Here is a 7,817-nt window from a genome sequence, read left to right as displayed (position 1 = left end):
CAGCGGCATAGAAAGAGAGTGGACTGACAATTCTCGAGGGGAAAGGAGTGTGGGGGTGTGGGAAGAGACTGGACAAAAATCGTACACCTATGGATGAGGACAGTGGAGGGGGGGTGGTAAGGGCAGAAGGTGGGGTGGGAACTGGGTGGAGGGGAGCTATGGGGGGAAAAAAGAGGAACAACTGTAATAATCTGAACAATAAAGATTTAATTAAAAAAATAAAAAATAAAGAAAAAAGGAAGAAGTAAAATGGTCCCTATTTGCAGATGAAATGCTTTATATAGAAAACTCTAAAGTCTCCACCCAAAACTGCTGAACTAATAAACTAATTCAGTTAAGTTGTAGGATACAAAATCAATGTACATGCCTGGCCAGCTTGGTCCAGTGGTTGAGTGTTGACCTATGAACCAGGACGTCACGGTTCGATTCCCTGTCAGGGTTGCAGGTTCGATCCCCAGTGTCGGGGGTGCAGGAGGCAGCCAGTCAATGATTCTCTCTCATCATTGATGTTTCTATCTCTCTCTCCCTCTCTATTCCTTTCTGAAATATATATATCAACAAAATGAGAAAGCAACCTATAGAATGGGAGAAAAATATTTGCAAAACACATATTCAATAAGGGGTTAATATCCAAAATACGCAAAGAATTCACCTCAATAGTGATAAAACAAATCACCTAGTTAAAAAAATGGGCAAAGGACTCAAACAACACATTTTGAAGACCACATTTTGAGATTAACTAAGTGAACACTGTAGTGAATTAAGAAATTTTAAAAATATGTTTTTATTGATATCAGAGAGGAAGGGAGAGGGAGAGAGAGATAGAAACATCAATGATGAGAATCATTGGTCGCCTGCCTCCTGCATGCCCTCCACTGGAGATTGAGCCCACAACTCAGGCATATGCCTTGACCAGGAATCAAACTATGACCTCCTGGTTCATGGGTCAACACTCAATCACTGAACTACACAAGCTGGGCAATTCAGATTTTAATTGTATATTTATTGTACATTTACTAAGAATTCCAATTATCACTGTGTGGGAGAATACAAATTTTGTATATAAGCTTTAAGTGAAATTTGTCATCTGTTTATATTTTTATTTAGCTGTTTTACAACCAGAAAGAATAAGCTAATGAAGAGGAGAAAAATCAGAAGCTTGAAAAGATAATAATGAATACCATAATATTTCATAGGATATTTATATTATTTTGGGGAAAATGCCCCAGAAATGTCATTTTTCCTTATCATTAAATAAGAAATAAGCACATTAATACTAAAAGTAACTTTTAAAAAAATGAGATTTATTTTTTTAAATGACTCCTAATGCCACAATGATTGTATTTTATAACATATTTTATATGTGGTTCTTTATACATGCTTATGATAGATGTATAATGCATGTATGTACACAGAGATTTAATAATAATATAAATAAACTTTGGTTAATATGAGTTAATAGGGGTTTTTTTAGTGAATAATGGTCAGATTAAGTTATTGCTAATATACATAAAGTTCAAAACATGCATATCTGAAGAGCTTACTTATACTAGTATATTTATTTGTGGTAGAAAAAATCAGTTAATGGAGTTAACTGAATTAATATACAAAACTAATTTGACAGCCTAAATTGTGGTACTCAAGCAAAATCTTTGTGGAATTCATATTTGCAATCAAAGTGTTCCTAAGTTAAGAAAAAAACCACAACAGCCTGACATTATAGCTTCAGGGAATGACTGTTAGGTAAATTTCGGGGACTTCCAGAGGTAGCAAAAGGAGGTGGGGAAAATCATAGAATGATCACACTTTTCTGAAAAGTGGAGCTCAAACACTTGAGACACAGCCACGTCAGAGACTGGTTCCTCCAGAGTGACCAGGTCCTCCTGGACCGTGAAAATAAAGGGCAAAGGTATCACCTCAGAGCTGGGAATCAGAAATCAGATTCTCAGGGGGTTGGGAGCATAAGTCAGCCAAGGATAAGAGTTCACTAGAATAGAGCTTTCTTGGAACATGAATCATGTTTATTTTAGACACAAAACTTTCTAGCCCCAAATGGAAAAAAAAAAAAAAAAGAATCGTTCTTACTTTATAAAAAATACCTCTCTGCCAGAAAGTTAGGAAACCACTGTGCCGTCCAAGCCCGGAGGCTCAGTGGCTCATTTGCAAACTTTCCTTGTTTCACTTGCTATCAGTATCTCCCTGGCCCTGGGCCAAGCCCGGGTTCTCAGTCCTACCACTGTGCTCAGGACAAAGGCACTTCTGGAGAGTAGGCTGCATTCTCAAGTGAGGTGGGTTACCGACTCCAGGTAAGTCAGTATGTCCCCAGAGAGTCCTTGGGACACAAAGCATAATGTCTCGGATGAATGCAGCCCCGCCGTAGGCCTGCTTCAGAACCTATCATTAGATAATCCCATAGCTCGCTGCTTCCTGGAAAGGTTCCTGCATGAGTTTTAAAGCTATAACAAGATTTACAACCTTATTTTGATTGCAAACTTGAGCACCTACAGAATGCTCTGTTTAAATCACTAATAAACCCATGCTACACTGAGTGGGATTGTGTTCGTTCCTGCAGTTGCGCTTTTCCATAGTGTGGTCAAGTGAAATTCTAGGCTCTCAAATAAAAATTTCCCAATGTGGTGCCTATTCCTGCAGGGCTTCTTTTAGGCCAAGCATGTCAAACGCGCGGCCTGCGGGCTGCATGTGGCCCACAACGAATATTTTTGCGGCCCAGCCAATATAACGATATGTAAGAAACGTTTTAATAAAAACTTCATAACTTAATTTTTATAATATCCTGTTATACATAATTATTAACAAACTACAATGTTCGCTAATGACTGATTACTATAATCATGTTGCATTTGTTTCCCTTACGTACATTTCTCTCCACTAATACTAGCAGCGAATATTTTAGCAGCCGATTGCCACGTCATTAATAGTCTTGAACTGACTTGTTCGGTGTGCGCAACAGGAAATATTTCGCTTTCAGAAAACAAGAAAAATAGGTTTATTTGTGTTATGCTTATTAATTTGTGCAGTTATTCAGTGTCTGGTAAGTTAATGTTCAAGAAAAAAATATTTTTTATTAAAATGTTCTATTATTTTATGTTAACGATTACTCATTTCAACCCTTTGTATTCAGCATGTCTCTATTGAAATAAACCTACATTTCTATGAGAATTGAAGCTTTTGGTTTTTTTTGCGGCCCACATAAACTTAAACCTTGTTTATTTGGCCTGTGTTAGCCTTTGAGTTTGACATGCTTGTGTTAGACCAGTGATGGCGAACCTATGACACACGTGTCAGAGGTGACACGCGAACTCATTTTTTTGGTTGATTTTTCTTTGTTAAATGGCATTTAAATATATAAAATAAATATCAAAAATAGAAGTCTTTGTTTTACTATGGTTGCAAATATCAAAAAATTTCTATAGGTGACACGGCACCAGAGTTAAGTTAGGGTTTTTCAAAATGCTGACACGCCGAGCTCAAAAGGTTCGCCATCACTGTTTTAGACAGTACTCTTGTATTTGCCACTGTTATTTAGTGGTAGGCAGTTAGACAGACACGGGCAGAGCAAGGACGATGGGCCAGGTACAGAAGGTCACCAGGGTGGAAAAGCTCCAGGTGCCTAGCAACGGACCATCAGTTGTAGGGTGGACCTTGCCCCCAGGGTGACCTTTCCTCCCCTAGCATATCACTGGTCATGCGGTTTGGGCCCACCTTTCCTCCCTAGCGATAACATCTATGCCTCAGTTGTATTTCAGCTCCAGGCCCAGATAAGCAATAAAACCAGCCTGGACTGATGTCAGGACCAGCTGCATTGAATAATGACACCCCCCCTCCCCACCCCCCCTCCCCCTCCCCGCCAAGGAGACACCTGGGAAACTGTTGAATATTCTATTGAGATCTCCTGGGACCTCCCCTAAAATCTCCACCCTTAAAACCCTTAGGACAGAGGACCCAGGGTGTGTGTGTGTGTGTGTGTGTGTGTGTGTGTGTACTTTCATTTCTTTTTGTTTATTTTTATGTTTGTTATAAATACTTGAATATACTTTTAAATTTTTTCTGTGATTTGTTATCAACCCTGTTATTTCTGTGTTGGTTTCTATTGACTGATTATTTCTCTTGATTATCCGTCACATATTTGTTTCTTCACATGTCTTATATTTTGTTTGGGTACTGGACACCATGGCTGTTCCTTATTAGGTATTCTGATTCTGATATGTTTTTATTATAGCTTGAGTTTTGTTTTTATTGATTTTAGAGAGGAAGGGCAAGGGAGAGAGAGAGAAATATCAATGATGAGAGAGGGCCTGGCTGGTATGGCTCAGTGGTTCAGTGTCACTCCATGAACCAGGAGGTCACGTTTGATTCCCAGTCAGGGCCATATGCCTGGGTTGCAGGCTCAATCTCTACTATGTGGTGTGCAGGAGGCAGCCAATCAATGATTCTCTCTCATCATTGATGTTTTTATCTCTCTTTCTCTCCCTCTTCCTTCCTCTCTGAAATCAATAAAAAAAATATATATATATTTTAAATTGAACTGTGACCTCCTGGTTCATGGATCTATGCCCAACCACTGAACCACACTGGCCAGACACTGTTGTCTTTTATTTTAACATCTAAAATAGATTACATGTTGCATAAGATTCATGAAGGTTTTAAATTACTCAAATAACATAGCAACTTAAAGCAGCAACAGGAAAACCATCAGAGAGTCTATATTCAATGGTTATATATTAGGATATTTAAAATTAAAAGACCACCAGTAGTCTGTCTAATTTTTAGAATTTTGGTTAAAAAAATAAATACTTAGAAAACTTAAAAGAATCATTATTTGTTACTCAAATTAGTTCAAATTTTTTAACATAGACAATGAATTGATTTTCCTCCATGGAAATCTTATGAAGGCTTTTCTAAATCTTTTGAATAATTTTTGTAGATAATAAGATATACTACAGGAACAGATGGAGAACCAAAAACAAATATGGTTTTATCAAAGCAAGTTGGAATTTAGGAAGTCAGAGTTTCTGTTCCTTCAGACAAATTTACCTTCATTTATAATTTACCCAGGTTAAATGAAAAAGTCCTCACAATATGTGTGCAACACTGATTTATAAGAAATCTCTATTTGGTCATTCAGATGACCAAAATGTATTTCTCATATATATTTAGGCTTCATCCACAGTTCAAGCTAACAGCTCCCTGAACCCTAGGAATTTTCCTAAGTGTGAGTGACAAAGGTGGTTTTTTTTATGTTAGGAGGTAACTTTGGAAAGCACCTAAGGATGGGTGCTGGTGGCCAAGGGAGCCAACCTTGTGATTACAGGGTTGGAGATTTCCGTTGTTTCCCCACTCCTACCTTGGGTTGGGAAGAGGATGGGACTTTGAACCAATCACCAATGGCCAATGTTTTAATCAATCAAGACCATATAATGAAGCCTCCATAAAAACCCGAAAGGACAGGGTTTAGATTGCTTCTGGGTTGGTGAGCACATGGAGACTGGGAGAAAGTGGGGCACTCACGACAAGAGTGCAGGAGAGCTCCCCACCCTTTCTCCACACCTTGCCCTGTGCATCTCTTCCATTTGGCTGTTTCTGAGTTACAGCCTTTTGATAGTAAACCGGTGATCCAGTAAGTAAAATGTTTCTCTGAGTTCTGTGGACTACTCTAACAAATTAATGGAATCCTCTCTGGGAAAGTTTGGAGGCTAAGAAAGGAGAGGGTTTGGATAGCGGGTGTGATATATGGACAGGAGCTAAATCTTTCAATGGGTAAGATTCTCATGCTTGAGAAGGAACAAGCCAGCAGAAACCAACTTTCCTTTCTTCAAACTTATTCACCATCCCTGCCATGGGATGAGAGAGGGTCTAGTGGAGTTCTCCATCTGGCCCTGTCACTATATAATGATAGGGGTTGTGCAGCTCTCGCTCAAGAGCATCAATTTCTAGAAAGGAGAATGTGAGTTCTATCTAGTCCTTGAGAGAATAGACAACAATGTAAGAAAATCTTTGAAGCACTTAAGATTTCCCTTTAAAGGTCTACAGACTTTCTGTTTACCTGCTTCCAAAATAGACTATGCCTTTTATTCCTGCCTCCTAACCCAGCTTTCCCTCCCACTTCACACATTTAGTTATTCTGCACTCACAGTGAGCTTCTAGCCTCCAGAGTCAACCTCAGAAATGCTCTCCTTCTGTCAGTTCCCAAAGCCCCTCTTTCCTTTCTTCAAGTCCAACCTTCGTCAGCTCCGGTGGAGCCAGATGATTGTTCATGAGGTAAATACTTGGTATAATTCGTGGTTATAAAAAGACTTTATTAATGCATAATTTAATCTAGATGTAATTTATGAGCAAACGTTTTAATTAGGCTATTAATCCCATTACAGTGTTTGGGTTTATATATCGTTCACAATAAGACCTTTGTACTTTCCTCATTGGTTCTTATTCCCCAGTTTTCTATGATTTGATGCTTTCAGTTACATAGTTTCAATACCAAGATACTTTGGTCAATTTATCTCTATCCTTTCAAAAAGTTAGGGTTTTCTTGGACATGGTCCAGCCTTCTGCTCTATGGGCATGCATGGTCAGATGATTGAAAACAGGAATAAAGGTTGTATGAAACCTAGAGGAGAATTAGAGAGGCATTTCTTTTTGTACTATTAGGGAGTCCAAATGAGAATTAAAGAGGCACTTTGAGAAGCTCAGGGCCCTCTCTATTGAGGGAGCAATGTCCCTTTGCTAGTAACCTCATCAGATTCCACCCCTCAGATTCCTCTTGCCTACCCTCTGATAGACACATACAGAGTGAGATCACTTTGCCCATGTGCATTAAGATGATCTTAGCTCTTCTCTATCCATAGCAGAGTGTAAGAGCCCAGTATCTCAGGATTCTAAGATTCCAGGAATGTGTTCTCTTCTCCAAAGAGCAGAACTTCCAGACTCCCATCTTCAGCAGGAAGGTGCTTTAGATAATTGTCACAATGTGTAACATAAACAGGCTTCACAAAAAAAGAGAAGATGAAAGATGTAGCCACAGGTGAAGTAAAACAGACCATCTTAAGGATTTACTACTCTCCTTTTCCAGAACTGGAGGCTTTGAGAGGTTCAGTGACTTCACTTGGGCATCTGATAAGAGCAATAAGGCTAGGATCTCTGGGTCCTCAAGCTGTTCTTTTGACCACAAGATCCGACGTCCTTCCTCTCCTATTGATTTACAGAGAAAAATGTAAAATATAAGGAGGTGGGGTGGTGACAAGGGCATGAAGGAAAACACCATGATGTTACTTAACAAAAGTATGAAATAAAATCTGAATTTAGAAATCGCTTTGTAAACTCAATAGGAGGCTCTCGTTGTGTAATTTAAATGAATGAAACAATTTGTTAAAAATGTACCATCTGCTAGGCACTGTGCTAAGTGCCAAGAACAGAAAAGTGTACAGAATGAAGTTCCCCCTGTCGTGTGTTAAAAATCACCACTGAAGAACAATGAAGAGCTGTGTGGTAGCCATTGTTGCCAAGCTCATGTCCCTTTTGTAAGCTGGGGCAGCCGTTGGTCAGCCGCTGCCAGTGCCTTGGCTAAGAGCTCAAACTTGTGACTTTCTCCAGAGACTTGACCATGGCTACGAGGAGCCCTTTCCTGGAGACTCCTCTCCTATCCAAGGGGAACCAAGGGCTGACTCCTCTTCACTCTTCCATATGCTTCCCCAAACTTTTACCTGGGACCATACCCTCACTCAGCTCTTTCTGATCCTGCTTCTTCTCCTCCTTATAGGTTTTTCCTACAGAGCATTTACTCAATAAAGTACATACACTGG

The sequence above is a fragment of the Myotis lucifugus genome, unplaced genomic scaffold, assembly GCF_000147115.1.
Source record: "Myotis lucifugus unplaced genomic scaffold, Myoluc2.0 scaffold_88, whole genome shotgun sequence".
Taxonomy (NCBI): Eukaryota; Metazoa; Chordata; class Mammalia; order Chiroptera; family Vespertilionidae; genus Myotis; species Myotis lucifugus.
This window is presented reverse-complemented; position numbering follows the sequence as displayed.